The sequence below is a fragment of the Cyprinus carpio genome, chromosome B25 (genome assembly GCF_018340385.1).
Source record: "Cyprinus carpio isolate SPL01 chromosome B25, ASM1834038v1, whole genome shotgun sequence".
Taxonomy (NCBI): domain Eukaryota; kingdom Metazoa; phylum Chordata; class Actinopteri; order Cypriniformes; family Cyprinidae; genus Cyprinus; species Cyprinus carpio.
The window spans coordinates 9,868,207-9,885,240 of record NC_056621.1 but is presented as its reverse complement, the minus strand read 5'-3'; positions in this window follow the sequence as shown (position 1 = coordinate 9,885,240).

Genomic DNA, 17,034 nt, shown 5'->3' with positions numbered 1-17,034 from the left:
CTCGGCATTGAAAGGAAAAAGGTTGATCTCTTCCTGGATGAAATCCCGGTTGCAATTGTAAGGGGCAGATGGCAAACAGATGTATGGCGTCAGGTGGGTGAGCGGATTGTGATGTATCGTGTGGATGAGTGGCCCATGGTGGCGCGGGGGTTATGGTATAAGCAGGCGTATGTTATGGAAACGAACACAGGTGAATTTATTGATGGCCCAGTTCTTGCCTGGCCCAGCATACTCAAAGGACATGTCATCATTGGCATGTTTGGTTGATATGGATCGGCGTATACAAACAGAGTGTTACAGTCATGCCAATATCCAGCAACTTCACACAATTACATAAAATTGCACATTTTAGAGTGGTCTCTTATTGTGGCCAGCCTAAGGCACACAATGTGCAATCATCATCGCTGTCTAATCAGCATCTTGATATGCCACACCTGTGAGGTGGATGGATTATCTCTGCAAAGGAGAAGTGCTCACTAACACAGATTTAGACAGATTTGTGAACAAGATTTAAGAGGAATAGGACTTTTGTGTACATAGAAAAAGTTAGATCCTTGAGTTCAGCTCATGAAAAATGGGGCAAAAACAAAAGTGTTGCATTAATAATTTTGTTCAGTTTATGTGTACAATTGTAAAATAAACCTTCAGTATTGTATGTAACTTTTTTTTGTCTGCTGTGTCATCTAAGGTTTGGAATTTGGGTTTCATTGTCCTGTGACCTTTGCTGTGTGCACCCATGTGACCTACCCTTACGAAAAAATAAGTTTTCAAGTGTGTCTATAGTATACTTCTTTAAACTAAAATAGAAAAGTGTGCTTTTAGTTTAATTTTATGTACTTCTCAGAACTGGGCTTTATGAAATCTACTCAAAATTACATTTTTAAATATGACTTGACTTATACCTTACAAAAAAAGTCTACATATATTTGAGCTATAATTGTGCTCCTCGCATCTGGGTTTCATTTTTTTTTGTTATATGGTAGAGGGTGCTGTCCACTCTTCTGTTACAGAATTTCCAAAAAAACACAACTCGCACGTGAAGAGAAGAAAACAGGACACAGATACTAATACATGTAATCTAACGACGATCAGGGGGTGCTGTACCGGTGTGGCACAGCGGTTCAAAACTGGGTGAACATGTGGTGGATTATTAAAATGTTGACCCGATGTGAAGAGGGGGGGGGGTGGAAGTAATTACAGTCAAGAGAGTGGTTGTGGGTGCGTTAGGGGGCTACTCCATCTATGTTTGATGATGGTTGCATTATGAATCACAAGGTGTCACAGTCCCTTTTTTTCAGCTTTTGTTCACACATGTTTTTCTTTACTTTTTTTAGGAACACTGTTACCCACATTAAAGTTTAAAAAAAGAAATGCACGTAGAATAGAATAAAACGTTTTTGTTTCCAAGCCCGATACCCGGTTCTTTCTTTGAGTTTGTTGTTCCGATTTCATATAACACAAATATATACAAATTAAAACCTAATACGGACCTTAGTAGTTACTTAAAGTATGATGTAAAGTCCACTTAAAAAGAAAACTATGAGTATACTTGCAGTATCCAACTACCTAAACTAGTAGTTTACTGAGACTATACTTCCAAAGGATACGTATTCAACTAGTAAACGATCCCGATACATATAAGTTCATATTAAGTATAATTGCGTACAAACTCCAAACATAGAGGTAAATAGTGTTTACTCACAAGGTTGCAACTGTTATATTTAAAGTATACTCTTATATCTAGAAAGTGGTCCAATTTAGGACCCAGGGAGTATTGAAACCGAACACTTACAAAGTATACTATTAGAACACTGATATTTGTATACTTGGCTACAAAAACGTATACTAAAAATATGACTTGAACTTTAACTTTAAGTATACCTTTATAACCATAAACCTCCACATTTCATTCATTTAACTTCCTACTGGTATTGAAGAGGAAAGAAGTAGCCATGGTTGATCTGCCAGCGTAGGTTCCTTGTTATGCGGAGGACTCTGCTCAGATTTTTGCATAATGATGCAATTTAAAAGGTTGATAGACCAAACAGATGTTTATAAAAGTTCACATTATTGTTGCAGATGAAATATAACACAGATAACACCGAAAAAATATTTTTTCTAAGTTAAATGTTGATTATTAGTAATTCAAACCCACAATTTTCTCAGTTTCCTTAGTTGGTCTGATTAGTTTATCCTGTTCACCTGATTTCTCATTAATTCAATTCACTAGCTCCCTTTGTTTGCCATGTATATAAACCTGGAGTTCTCCTCCTGTTTTGCCTGAAGCATGCATGAGAGACTTATTTGATTGAATTGATTGATTGATTGGTTGGTTTGGAGAGTTATTTCCCAGTATCCTTGACTATCCTGCATCTCTACGATTCCATCCAGCCAGAATTCTCCTATGTCACTGCATGTTTTGCCCAGCTCTTGTTACTCCTGTGTTCCCTCCCAGCCTTACTTGCTCCCACCCCCTCAATCAGCCAGTTCCTCAGCCCCACCTCTTGCTTGCTGTCCTTCAGCAGCCTCGACATCTCCCACATGCTTGTAAGGATCTGCCATGTGTTCTTTAGGCCACCAGCTCCATCCAGCTTTCAGCATCTGTGCCCATCGCTCCACACTCGGCCTGTAAACACATCGGTTCCCCTTGGCTCCTTCCTCTTTCAGCTCCAAAGGAAACCATCTGCCATATGGTTTCTCCGGGTTTCAGGGGCGCGACTGGTCATCTGACATGTCTGGAGAAGTCCAGAACGGGCATCCATCCATTGGCCGTCGGCCTGGACTGATTCTATTCATCAACGAAAAAGTGGTCAGATAAAGTGACGTTGACAAGTCCGACAAAGTGTGGGAGCCACTAATGCAATTATTTGTTTTATAAGAAACCGAAACTGCCGTATATGGCCTGCAGTAAGGTAGTATGGTCCGCTGGATCATTTTAGACTCGGATGATCAATTTTAAAAAGGATTTGACAATGTAAGTCATTATAAAGGATTCTTTCAGTTTATGATGTTAATACTATTCTCCAAACCGTGGACTTGTAGGGTCGCTAGTTCCAGCTGCTCCTCGTATTAATTTCAGTGTAGTAGGACGTGAATTCTAATGTAACACATCACGATTATTAGCAAATAAGAAATGAAACCCAAACTAACCATGAAAACAAGCCATTCTTCCAGTCAAGATTGAAACAGGATTATCTTTTTAACACGTTCAAGGATAATACTACTTATGTTTGAAATGTTTGGGAAATGTGTTATTAACATCATCATCACACCACTACGCACAAACGGGGCTTCGCAGGGTTTGCACTTGCCTCAAATTTCAAAGGTAAAGGGCAATTGTCAACAAAAGTATTTTTGCCAAATGATGACAGAAATGTTTTGCAGAACTATGTTCTTGGGTTAAGCGGGTCCTTAAAAAGTTCTAAGTTAAATCGTTTGTTAATTTAAGGCCATGTAAAACTTTAAAATTTACAGAAACTCTTAATTATAGAGGTCTGTAATTTGGGAAGAAAGATAAAGGATTGCAATATAGATTAGTATTTAGATTAACCTTCAAAAGGCATGATTTCACTAAATAAACTTGAGCGCCTGCACATTTCAAAGTCCCGTGTGCTGCTTTGTGCTGCGGTTACGGGGGGGAAACTGCTAGTTCCGGAAGTGAAACTGTTCTGTCCAGAGACAATTAGCTTTTTCAGTAAGCCCATCTGCTGTTTTGCCCTACATATTTTTAAAGTGAACCCAGTGGATGACAAAAAGCTAATGACATTATAAAAAATCTAACCAATTTAAGACCAACTAAGATATTTTTATGTAATTTAATATAATTGCTTAATAATAGCTAATTGTGGTAAATTAATATACATAATTTATACTTTGACTTTCTTTAAAATTGTTTAAAGGCTGAATGTGAAGTGCAGGTCCTAAAAGGTCTTTAAAGTGTGAAGGTGGTAAAACCGTGGTCTCGGGTTTCACTATGTGGGTGGAGTTTGTGTTGGCACTGGCTTCATACCCTTTGTTCCTGTTACAGAATGCTCTGACCAAAATGGAAGCAGCAAGTTCAAGTCACTCTCTGCAATTCATCCAACACGCATCAACGCATGGATCAGCAGCAGGAAGAGCGTCAACACCAGCCGTGCTGTCCAAGCGTGTGTGACAAAGGTGTCCGAGCTCACCCAGCAATCCAAACAGCTGACGACTCCGCTGCGACACCCGCACGTCGTTCCCCGGGCTTCCCGAAACCAGCTACAAAACCTGAGCCATGACCTAACAGTTCCGAGAGCTACTCTGAGTGAGCCAATACAGCAGAACCGTTCTTCGTAACCAAAGTGTTCCCTGCAGTTCTCCCTGCAGCCTCGAACCGTTGAGACCAAGGAGTCCAAGGTAGGAGCGTTAGTGCTTGACTTGGCTTCCAGGGGAAGGCTGCCCTGTGGGGAAATGTAAGGTTTGGGAGAACCGAGGTCCATGACGCGCCTCGTTCCTACTCATCATCCGCATCCGTTCTACTCTCCCGAGGAGATGCGGAGAGTTTTTTCGTACCAGATGCCAGGTTTCCTGCTGGCGGTCAGGGAAGCGGCCCGCGAGCTGGCGGAGCCTCAGAAGGAAAAAAAAAAAGAAAGGATCTCCTCCGTGGCGGATTACTCCATCCGTTTTCCGCACCTTTCGGGCCCCGTGCAAAGTGGAATGAGGAGGCGCAGTGGGATATGTTCCTATGCATGGGTTGGGCCGACCATGTTCACAGAGGAGATCTACCCTCCTCGAGTTGCCAACCAGTCTCAAATGGTCTCATCGACACTTGGCGCTGCTCCCGCGTCTGGATGGCTCGAATCTAGCGCCTGGTGGGCATACACGCACTGTCCTACACGTTCTTCCCTGGCAACCTTTGAGAGTGGCGGCTCGAGTTAGAGAGACACAGCAGTTCGGTTCCGCTGTCTTCATCGGATTCACGACACCCATGCAGGTGGTGTAGAGCTCTGACTGTTTCAACGTGGAGGAGAGAGGAGGAGGCGGTCAGGTAAAGGACTTTGCCTGTATTGTGCCGGCTCTGGACACTTTTCTTACACTCTCCTGACCCCGTAAAAGAGCCAGCCCGGTAGTAAATTTGAGCGGACTATATTGGGTGGGATCTCCGCTGGGTGTAAGTCTGCAACATACAACTCTCACTCTCCTTCCGCGAGGAAGACTGCGGCATGGGACCAACAAAAACACACGCACACCTGTCACTGCCCTTCTGGATTCGGGAGCAGAGGGATAACTTCATGGACATAACCCTTGCACAACACCTGAAGACTCCAACGATCACTATCTCTGTCACATCATGATCACCGTCAGCGCACTCAATGGCCAGGAACTGCCCTACATCACCCAACACCACTGGACCTATTTGTTACCGCTGCTTCATAGATCGGCAAACACACTGAGACACCTCCCCTTCCTCCTCATGGACTCCCCTAGTGGACCCATCGTCCTTGGTCACTACTTCCTCTGACTTTGGTCAGAACACAGACCCGCGAGTGGATTGGGGTTCCAAACACTGATCCCTCGTGGAAGTGTAATGGTTGTCATGAGTCTTGTTCTGGTTTCTTGCTGTCCTGCTGTGCTCTGTCTTCTGTGTTTCAATTCGGACCCGGTATGTGCAACGGTTTTTGTCAAACGTTGCCCCCGCTGGAAGATACCTTGGACCTGAAGGACGGTGTAGTAGTCCCAGTCCCCCGTGCTGTCGTCCGTCGTCACTACCCTTCCTTGGCATCGTCACCTATGACCTGTGCCCCTAAGAGTATAGTTCCAGGTAAGGTCTCTCTGCCTAAAGCCAAGCGGTTACTCTCTTTCAGTTCCTGAGGGGAGGCCATGGGAGAAATATATTTCTGACTTCTCTAGCATCGAGGTTTCATCTGCCCTTACCTCTTCTCCAGGCTGGTGGCGGTGAAGGGATTCTTTTTTTTTGTGGGACAGGGCGGATGAGTTCCTCTCGTTTGGCGGACCATTTGTATTGTGTACCGAGGAGCTGAACAACATCACGAGTAAAGAATTTCCCGATCCTTTGCCGTTTGATGTCTTTGCCTTCGCGATAGGTTACAGGGAGCATCCGTCTTCACAAAATTGGAGTTAAGTAAAACTGCTTATCACTTTCGGTTGTGCATCAGGAACACGGGGATGACAGGAAAACACTTTTGTGCTATATTTGTTGCACTGGCACTTGCGGAATATCTGGCTGAACACCGTGACTCCCTACTCCAACGGTCGCTCGCGGTTTTTCCAAGCACTCGTTAATTGATGTGTTGAGAGACATGAGTAGCTCAGTTCATATGTGTTTACCCTGGACCAATGAACAGTAGCTTATTTTTTTCCTGTCGTCTCTCCCAGGAACACGTGGCAACACGATCCAGAAGACGAGTGCTCCCAGAGGTTACTAGAGAATGGGTTTTTTGTCAAGGCGGAGAAATGCCTATTTCATGCAAGTCTGTTTCCTTCCGAGCTTACATCGTCCTCGGTCTGAGGGAATATGTTGGGATTCCTGAAAAGGTTAAGGCTGTGTGATAGCGATTCGGGGGGGGCCAAGTCCAGATTCCCGTAAGGGCCCTACAGTGGTTTCTGGGGGTTCGCTCATTTTCTTATCAGCATTTTTATTCAGCAATTTCACAAATCCCCAACTAGTCTCAACCATCTGACTGCCTTGCACCTCCCCCAGAAGAACTACGTTTCAGGTGTGTCGAATACAGCTGAAACTGTATTCTCCAACCTCAAGAGCTGCTTCGTAGTTGGCTCCCATCGTAGTCGTCCCCTGATCCATACACGTCAGTTTTGTGGTGGGAGGTCGACGCATCAGGGCTGGGAGTAAGGTTTGCATTTCTTTCCCAACGCGCTGCCTTTCAGACGAACAAGATGCATCCTTGCGCGTTTTTCCTCCACATCGTTTTATAGTCCTGTCCGAACGTAATTATGACATTGGTAACAGAGAGTTGTTGGCCTGCTTCAATTAGCATTGGAAGAGGTGGTGTCTTGGTTGGAGGGGTCGGGGGTACCTTTCATCATCTGTTCCGATCATAAGAATTTAGAGTACTATTTAGAACTGCCAAAAGACTTAAACTCCAGGCAGGCTCCGGTGGAGACACTGTTTTTTGGGTCGTTTTGATTTCTCGCCTAATCCGTAGCGCCCAGGTTCCAAAAACGCTCAAACCCGAGTTCTTTGTCACGTATTTTTTGATCCCATCCGAACGCCCGGCTGACTCCCGAGTGTATTTGTAACCTGAGAACATAGTCATCTCGATCATCACTCATGGAAGGTCGAATCAACAGTCAAGACGGCCGTAGAAGGGGGAACGCACTCCGCCTGGGTGTCCACCGAACCAGTTGTTTGTTCCCCGGAGGAGTTACGGTCTCAACGTGATTCATGGGGTCACTGCTCCAGTGTTTGCTTGTCATCGCCAGGAATAAGCCGCAACATAGATGCTGGTAAAGCAACGATTTCTGGGTGGCCACTTATGGCTCGCGACATTCACGATTTTGTGTTTGGCCTGCTTCCGTTTTGCGCCAGTAGTTAAGACGTCTAACCGACCTCCGGATGGGTTTTTCACTGCTGCTGTTTGTCCCCCCCTTCGAGACCCTGGTCCCCACATCGCTCTAGATTTTGTTACGCCCTCCAGCCCTCTAATGGCATGACGGGGTCATTTTGACCGCAGTGGACCAATTACTCGAAGGCGGCCACATTTCATTTCCCTTGCCCAAATTACCTTCAGCAAGGAGACAGCGGTCACTGTGATTGATCACGTCTTTCGGTTACATGGCCTCCCGGTAGACGTGGTTTCTGACAGGGGTATCCCAATTTGTGTCCAAATTTTGGAGGAAATTTTGTAAATTGTTGGGAGCGAACGGTTAGTCTGTCTTCGGGTTACCATCCGCTGCAGAGCAATGGTCAGTCTGAGCGGGCCAACCAGGATTGGAGAGTAACGTTGCGATGTTTGGTCTCCAAGAATCCTTCTTCCTGGAGTCAGCAACTCTCTATGGTTGAGTACGCTCATAACTCACTACCAGTGTCTTTCACGGGCCTCTCTCCGTTTGAACTGTAGTTTAGGTTACCAGCCACCTATTTTTCCTAGTCTGGAATCGACAGGAAGGGTCGGCTGGGAATGGCCAGGAGGCGTTTCCTAGAGCGGAGGGTACTGTCACGGTTGGTAAACCATGGTCTCGGGTTTGCACTATGTGGGTGGAGTTTGTGTGTGTCACTCGTCAGCACTGATTGTTTTTCATGTGGGCGTACTCCGTTGATTGTTCATCTGCACCAGCTGTTTACATTACCAGATCCCTACTTATTGCCCTGTCTTTCGTCTTGTGTTTGGTCAGAGTGTTGTATGAAGTCCTCCTGTTCGTTGCCTGGTTTCTCGTTCTGTTTCTCTGTGCTTTCATCATCGCTGTTTGTCTTACCCTGGAATCACCCATCCACTCTTGCACCACCGATTTCACCATCTCACCACCACGTGATGCTCATCTCAGGCCTGTTGTACATGCTCTCCTGCTGCCTCACCTCACTGCCACTTCCTGGATCCTCCGTCAGTCATCGCCAGCGACCATCCGTTGGTTTCACCTGGGATTTATTTTGTATTTTCTGACTTTAATAAACATTCTGATTTCACTCTTGCACTTGCTTCCTCACCCTTTGTTCTGGTTAACCTAAGCAGCTTGTAAAAACAAAAAACAACAAAAACAAAAATTTTATTTAAAAAAAATCCCGCAGTTACCCCGGTATTTTATGGTAAGCCATTTGGAATAACTTTGTTCTTTTTTTTTTTTAATAAGCCATTTTTAACTGTCCTCTTATGTTGTTTTGAGAATGTTCTGTAATAATAAAAAGGACCTCTGTACATTTGTTTGTTGCAAATTTACAGACAATGCAACTGAGATGTTTATTTGTTGGTGTGATATTGCTGTCAACTGAAATTTTCCTTCTGAATTAGCTTAACTGCACGTTTTATAGTTTTATAGTTAATAAAATCTTTACAAACAAATTACATTAATTATACTTTATTTTCCTTCAATAAAAAGTAAATTGAGTAAGATGATGTAAAAGATGTGTGGATGTGAAAATGTTGGCCCTCGTCACTATCAAAAGTTGCCCATCCCTGCTATGGAGCAATGTAGCCTATGAGCACTATATTAAAATCCCGACAGGACAACCCCTAGCCCAAACGTTCACTTACTATTTATTACTTCGCATTGCGTCTGACATGAAGATTCCATTCATTTATAAACGCAGACAGCAGTGATTCTACAATGGGTTACATTTGAAGAGAAAGGCCTATTGAGTTAGAAAATGTAAGGTGAAAAGTCTGATTAACATGACACACACACACACACACACACACACACACACACTCAGAGAGAGAGGACATGTGAATACTCAAATAGAATAATTCTGTTGTTTTAGGTTTCTAGATTCTAGGTTTATTGCTTATTGTCCATATTTATACATTTTGCATTCTGCTCTTTTTCTATAGATTTCAAGTATTTTAGTTTCATACAATAATACATTTATTTCAATCCCCGTACTGATTTTTTTTTTAGAAACCATCACATATAATTTGTAATGGGCTTTTACTGGTTATAATGAAATTGGTATTGGTTTTAATGGAAAACTGTAATAGGTGCCTGTTGTTCTCTACTGTACTGTTAATTGGTCACCTTCTGTGGTGGCTTTTGTTAAAACCATTAAATCCTAATCTAATATGTCCCAAAAAACACAGCTACATGATACCATTATTTTTAATGGTTTTAATGGTTAAAAGTTGATGGTTTGTAATTTACTGTGATGGGTTTTTTTGTTTTTGTCAGAAGGTTCCACCATGGGTTTTTGTGATGTTATTTGGGGGGCCATAACTACGATGAGAATTGCTGTAAATATTGTGAGATAATAGCGAATCTGTTGTAGTTTTGGTGGGCCTATTTGGGGACATTTGTCACTGTAGCTCTACCTCTGTCTCCAGGACCATCAGCGTTGTGTGGGGTCATCGGCTCAGACTGCTCCACCTGGGTCTCCACCTCCAGTGGTTCCATCGGTTGTCCCCAAGGTGTCATCTGCCTAGGGTTTCCACTATGGCTCCATTCTTTGATTCCACCCTGTGGCTGTTGTCTCTGGAGCAACACCTGGCTCTCCTTTGCTCCTGATTCTATGACTGTTTAGGACTTTCCCTGGACTCTTTCCTCATCCTTTGCTCTGTACCATCCTCCAGAGCTCCCACCTTCCTTCCTTCCCTCGTCTTACTGGACTAAAATGGATGGTATGAGGGATGGTGCGGTACTTCCTGGGAATGGGGTGGTACTTGTTACAGGTCTGCTATGTATTCACAATGTTTTTCGAGTTTTGTGTTTTCCATGGGACTGTGACCTAGTTTTTCCTTAGTTGGTCTGGATTAGTTATCCTGTTCACCTGGCTGTCTCTTGAATCTATTTAGTTCCCTTTTTCCTTCATTTGCAAATAGTCTGGTGTCCTCTAGAGTTTGATTTTGAAAATGGTTTCTTATTTATTCTCTTCGTTGTGCACTTATCATTGAATTGCCACATTCCGTAACAAACCATTGTACATATATATTAAATCGTGTTTTTGGTTTCATGAAACTGTATGTCCTGTAAGCCTTACTGATCTGGGGTGCATTTCCTGTACATCGACGTAACTCACTGATTAACCACCATATGTATGATGCATTGTTTGTTGGAAACTAACTATCACCCACTGCTATGCCCCTATACCGACTAGAACCTGTGTCGCAGATCCATCATTAGAACCATGTTGGTTTGAGCTGTCATTATGACGTTCTTCTTCTTCGATGTAATGGTGGACTGTTGCCATGGGCACATACACCACTTACTGTAAAATGGTTTTCTTCTTTTCTTCTGCTTGCATTCAATGTTGGCTTTACGCTCAGTGACGTTACGTAAGGAGTGGAGTAATAACGTAACCACACAACACTTCATTATTTGATACAATATAAAACTAATATAGGTCTACCACAGAGGTTCAAATGTGCTGAGAAGTTTTGGCCATCCTGGGTCCTGGAGGCATTGAAAGGCATCCTTGTTGTAGGCCATTGATGCAATCTGCATCTCGACCGGTACTTTGCCTTCGGAAAGTGGAGGACTCCAAACATCGGGCCTCGCTCCAGTCGGCCCTCCAACAGCCGGGCCTCCTCCAGTCCCTGGCCCTCGCCACCATCGGTGCCTCCTCCAGTCTGGCCCCATCGCACATCGGCGCCTCCTCCAATTCTGGCCCTTCAGCATCAAGCAATGAGGACCTGGTCCCAGGCTATTGCTCCCTTCCCCTGACTAACCACAGTCATGACGCCTCCTTGTGTGCTTAGCATACATCCCCATGATATTCCAGAACACCAGCCATTAATCATCCCCCAAAGGAGAAACAGGGAACGTTGTGGCGCTAGCTAGTCAAAAAGCCTGCTTCCCGTCTGAGAAGAATACCATACCGGAACTCCAGGAAATCAGGAAAGAATTGACAGCCCTGAGGGGAGCAGCAAGGACAGACATCACACGGAGGTAATGGCCATATAGGAGGGCTAATTTAGAACTATTAGAACACAACAGGCAGTAAAGCCTTCTTTAACCATGTTTTTACCAACCGACAGTAAGTGCAAAATGGATTATTTCATTCATTACTCAACATGTAAAATCAAATCCTGTGTGGCTGGACTGAGCTTTGTAACTTTTTGAAACTGTGAGTTTTCTTTTCACACGATCAACAGATGTTCCTCATCGTCAATATGAGGAAAAGGGAACTAAAATGAATTAATGAGAACACCAGTTTAAACAGGTATAAATAATCAGACCACACTAAGGAAAACTAGGTCACAACTAAGAAAATTGTTGGTCCAGAGACAAAGCCACATGGTGGAGTCGAGGGATGCGAGCCAGAGTGCGGAAACTTGGCAGATGACACCTTGGGACAACCAATTGGAACCACTGGAGGTGGAGAAGAACCCAGGTGGAGCAGCAAACGCCGATGACCCCCACACCAATCGCTGATTTTTGTTCCTGGAGACAGAGGTGGAAGCGTACAGTTACAGGTCCAAGGTAATGGGACCAGCCATGCTACTTCCCAGGGGACGTCCCGGAGAAACATATGGAAGAGGGTTCCTTTGGAGCTGAGGAGCGGGAGGAGCAAAGGGGGAACACCAATGTGTCTGAAGGCCAAGATGGAGCCATGGGCAAGGCGGACCGTGGTGGAGAGTGAGGGGCCTAAAGACAACCATGGCAGACTTACGCATGTAGGAGATGTGAGGGATGAAGGACAGCAGCTAGAGGTGGGGCTGAGATACTGGCTGATTGAGGGGTGGGAAGGAGGCTGGGAGGGAACACAGGAAACAAGAGCTGGGTGAAACCTGCAGTGACATAGGAGATTCTGGGCTGGATGGAATCAGTAGAGATGCAGGAGATTCAAGGATACTGGGAATAACCTCTCCCAAACCAATCAATCAAATCCTCCTCAAAAAAAAGGCTCTCAATGCATGCTTCAGGCAAAGCAGAGGAGAGAACTCAAGGTTTATATACAGGGCCAAACAAAGGGAGCTGTGAATGAATTATTAATGAGACATCAGGTGAACAGGATAACCTAATCAGGACAACTAAGGGAAAAGGAGAAATGGGTTTGCAATTACGGAATAAATCAACATTTAAACCTAGTAAAAATATTTTTTCAGTGTTATATTTCATCTGCAACCAATAACTGTAAACTTTTATAAACATCTGTTTGTCTATCAATTTTTTAAATGCATCATGCGAAAATCTGAGCAGAGTTCTCCGCATAAAGGGCCTACTGCTGCTGGCAGATCAACAGGCTGACTTATTTCCTCCCAATACAGTAGGAAGTTAAATGAATTGAAAATGTGGAGGATGTTAACCTGTGACAGGATGAATGACAGGGCCAGATTTACAGTGACAGGGTTATGTATAACCAGGGTAACAGAGTGTGTCCGTTAAAAGACGCAGTTTTATGATGTGATACTGTAGTATCTAAACATTCAAACATTTTAATGGAACATAATGAGCTGTCTATCTACCCTTACCAAAAAGTAGTATACTTCAAGTTATTTTATTAAGTATACTTAATACCCTTACCAAAAAGTAGTATACTTCAAGTTATTTTATTAAGTATACTTAAGTAAAGTTCAAGTATATTTTAAGTATACTTTATGTAGCAAGTATACAAATATCAGTGTTCTAGTAGAATACTTGTAAGTGTACTGTTTCAATACTCCTTGGGACTAAATTGGCCCACTTTCTAGTATATAAAAGTATACTTTTAAGTATACTTTAAGTATAACAGTAGCAAACTTTGGGTACACAACTAGTTTACCTCTATGTTTATAGTTTGTACTGCAGTTATACTAAAAGTGAACTTATAGGTATACTGATAGTTTACTTCCAATTAAATACTTATTAATATAGCAAATGCACCGAACCCCTAACTGCTCCCCGAGCGCCGCAGCATAAATGGCTGCCCACTGCTATGGGTGTGTGTTCACGGTGTGTGTGTTCACTGCTGTGTATGTGCACTTTGATGGGTTAAATGCAGGAGCACAGGAATTCTGAGTATGGGTCACCATACTTGGCTGTATGTCATGTCACTTTTACTTTCAAGTATACTCATAAATTTTCTTTAGGTGAACTTACATCATACTTTAAGTATACTACTATTTTCTTTATTTAGGTTTAATTTGTATATATTTTGTTATATGAATATCTGAACATACCAAAACATACAAAGTAAGAAACAGGGTATCCGCCTTGCCACACAAAAACATTTTATTCTAGCTTCATGCATTTTTTTTTTTAAACACTTTAATGGCGGTAAGTCATAAAAACATAAGAACTAACATTGTGCAACAAAAATGAAACAAATAGGATATGCATGGAGTCAGCAGATCATCAAAACTTAGAGGAAGATCACCTACCCCAAAGCTTGCTGTAATTATACCCATTCATTGGTCAATGATTTATTCCACAACGCTTCACAGTTTGATTGCTGTTCAATGTCAGATGATTGTGTTAGGATTTACATGTGTTAGTTACATTGTGGTTTACTTTTCTCCTCTTTCCCTTGGTCGTTTGTTGGAAAAGTCTGTACAGATAACTGTATACTAAAGACACGCCCTCTAACTTGTGTATAACAATGAAAACATATGATTCTCAGGATCAACAAAGTAATCGGCTCAAACCATACTTAGAACGTTTGTGTAAGTATCAAAGTGCAAGATATAAAGCTTAGATTGTCAATTTGAATGGTACTATTGTGCTGCGAAGTACGATAAAGACACCATTTCTGGAGAAAGTTACAATAAACAATTAAACCTAAAAGCATCCTTTCCTATTTGTAGTTTAAAAGAAGTCAATAACTAACAGCGCGCACACTTCATTTCACTTCTCTTTAGCGTCCAAAGGGTAGGCCACATTGGGGCACCCCGCATAGGTACACCAGGACAAGGATAGAACAATACCAAAATAAGGATGACAGCCCGAAGCAGACAAGAGAAGTAAGCAGCCATACAATAGCTGAAGGTTATGCTGTAAACAATGTGCACATATACACTGAACAACAACGTATAAACTGCAACCCTTTTGGTTTTTGTCAGTATCTGGTAGTGACGCCTATTTGCCTCACAGCAGTGCACCCAGCTTGCATTCACCTATAGTTGATCCTGTTGTTGATATGTGGCCTTGTGGAAATGTTGGTCCGACGTCCTCCTTTCACTGTGGCGTGTGAAGTTGATGGAAACTAGCAGGGTAATGTAACACTCTCTTTCGTATACAAATCAACGATCCAGAGTCATCCGCAAATATGCCTCAATTGGGTGACATTGGCTCGGTGATTATCGCTGGCCATGCAACGAGCTGGGAAGTTAAGTTTTCAGCTTCCAGGAATAGTTGTACAGATCCTGCAACATGGGGCCATGCATTAAATCCAGGATGCGAGGGGATGATCGTGGGATGAATGGCACAAAAAATGCAGGCTCATAGAATGTTAGCATTTGCCCAACTCAAGGTCGGTTATCGATGAACTAATCCCAGTCATGTCAGCGAGACACGATGAGGAAGGACGAGCATGCAGATAACGAATTCAAACTGATGAAGGGTTCTAGACAGTTGCTTGTGCAGGAAATTCTTATTGGTTATGCCAAAACCGAGTGTTAGGCGGAGCAGCTGTCCTGGGGCTGGTCTCAGATGAGTCTTGGAGGATGGAGAAGATGCTGGATGTTGTGGATTGGTCCTGAGAAGGCTGATGTGGTACACGTGGCCTGGAAGTTTAGTGAGGGCCGGTTTGTGAGTGTACTTGCCAAAATTACTCTGAAAAAAAAACACACCACCTTTGGGAGAATGATTTATGGTCCGAGAACATAAACATTCAAATTCCACGGGCAACCAGTGGTGGTGGACATTCCTCGCCAGGTTCGCCGCACCAAGTGACACGTCTCCTTCAAAACTTGTGACATCTGTGGCCATGGTGCCTGTGTCGAACAAAACTGCAGAGTTTAGAGAGTGCCCGGTTATTGTGGTCCAGCGCTTAGAGCATATTGATAAGAAGCCACATCTAGTGAGGTGGATAGTTAGCTATGCAAAGGAGAAAGTGCAGCCACTAAGCACAGCGATCTGTAGACAGATTTACGTGTATGAACAAGATGTATTGTGAGGAGAGCATGGGAGAACCTTGGGGAGCAACAGCTGTGGGCTAATGGTTAGAGAGTTGGATTGTAACCCGAAGCGAGGCACCGGTTGAGTCTCGGTGCTCGGCACGAAGTAGTGTAGGTGGGGGGGAGAGTGACAGATGGGAACCGCACTCCTTCTTCCCACCCTCAATACCCATGGCTGGAAGTGCCCCGCTTGAGCAATGGCACGGAACCCCCGCAGTTGCTCCCCGGAGGCGCTTGGAAAATATAGCTGCCACCTGCTCCGGGTGTGTGTGTTCACAGTGTGTACACCTGAGTTTTTTCTTTTTTTTGTTCGCTGGCTGTGGGTGTTGTGCCTTGGATGGGTTAACTGCAGAGCACCAATTCTGAGTATGGGTTTACCCTAACTTGGCAAAAATGTCACGGACTTTTCACTTTCTTGTTGGTTGTGTACTATAGAAAACAGTCTGTCGGAATCTTTGAGTTCAAGCTCATGAAAAATGGTGGGCCGAACCCCCCCTGCCCGAGGCACCAAAAAGCAAGAGTAGAAAGAGTTGTATCACGCTCTATTTTGATTTAAAAATATTTGATCTATCAATCGTATAAGAACACAGAAATCCCATCACACGAAGGTTGCAATGGTTTTGTACTGGGTCTATACGATGAGAATTTTAATCCGCGATTTCTATTGAGTTTTTCAAAATTTATTGGTTTCTCTAGTGGGACATTTTTTTCTTTTTTTTTTTTTGCCATTGTTTTCAAAACTACTATCCTACTGGCAATATGGCCCAAACTAAACGGCCACCACTACAGGAACCAACTTTTAAAATGGTAGAATAGATTGAGGGTTTCTACGTGTTTGTCCCATGTATTATATAGTGTAGGAACTCCACTAAGAGATTTCTGTGATGGTTGTCTATTGGTGTTTTTCAACGGCAAAGGTGATCATCCCATGTATGTGGTATTGTGCGCCTAGAGTTAACATTGTTGGAAATTACCTACAAGTGTAGCGGATAAATATTAAGGCAAACATAAAGGGTAGACGTAAAACCTCTGTCATCTTTTAAGTAAGTCATGGGTGTACCACCCCAAGTGGACAGAGTTTACGCAAGGATGAGAGAACCACTGTCAAAGTATAATATTCACATTCTTACAGGCAGCTTAATCCATGTACAGAGTTTCTGTTAAAGTAGCGGTTCGGGTGCTCTACTGAAAACTACTACTCTACTATTATTAGACTGGCACTGACGTCTGGGGCAAGGTGTGCGATTTCATGGCTGCTGTGTACGTTCGGATACCCAATCTTTAGTTCAGATGCACGCTTTTGGAAAAAAAAAAAAAAATTATTTTATTTTTTTGACCCAGTAACATCCGT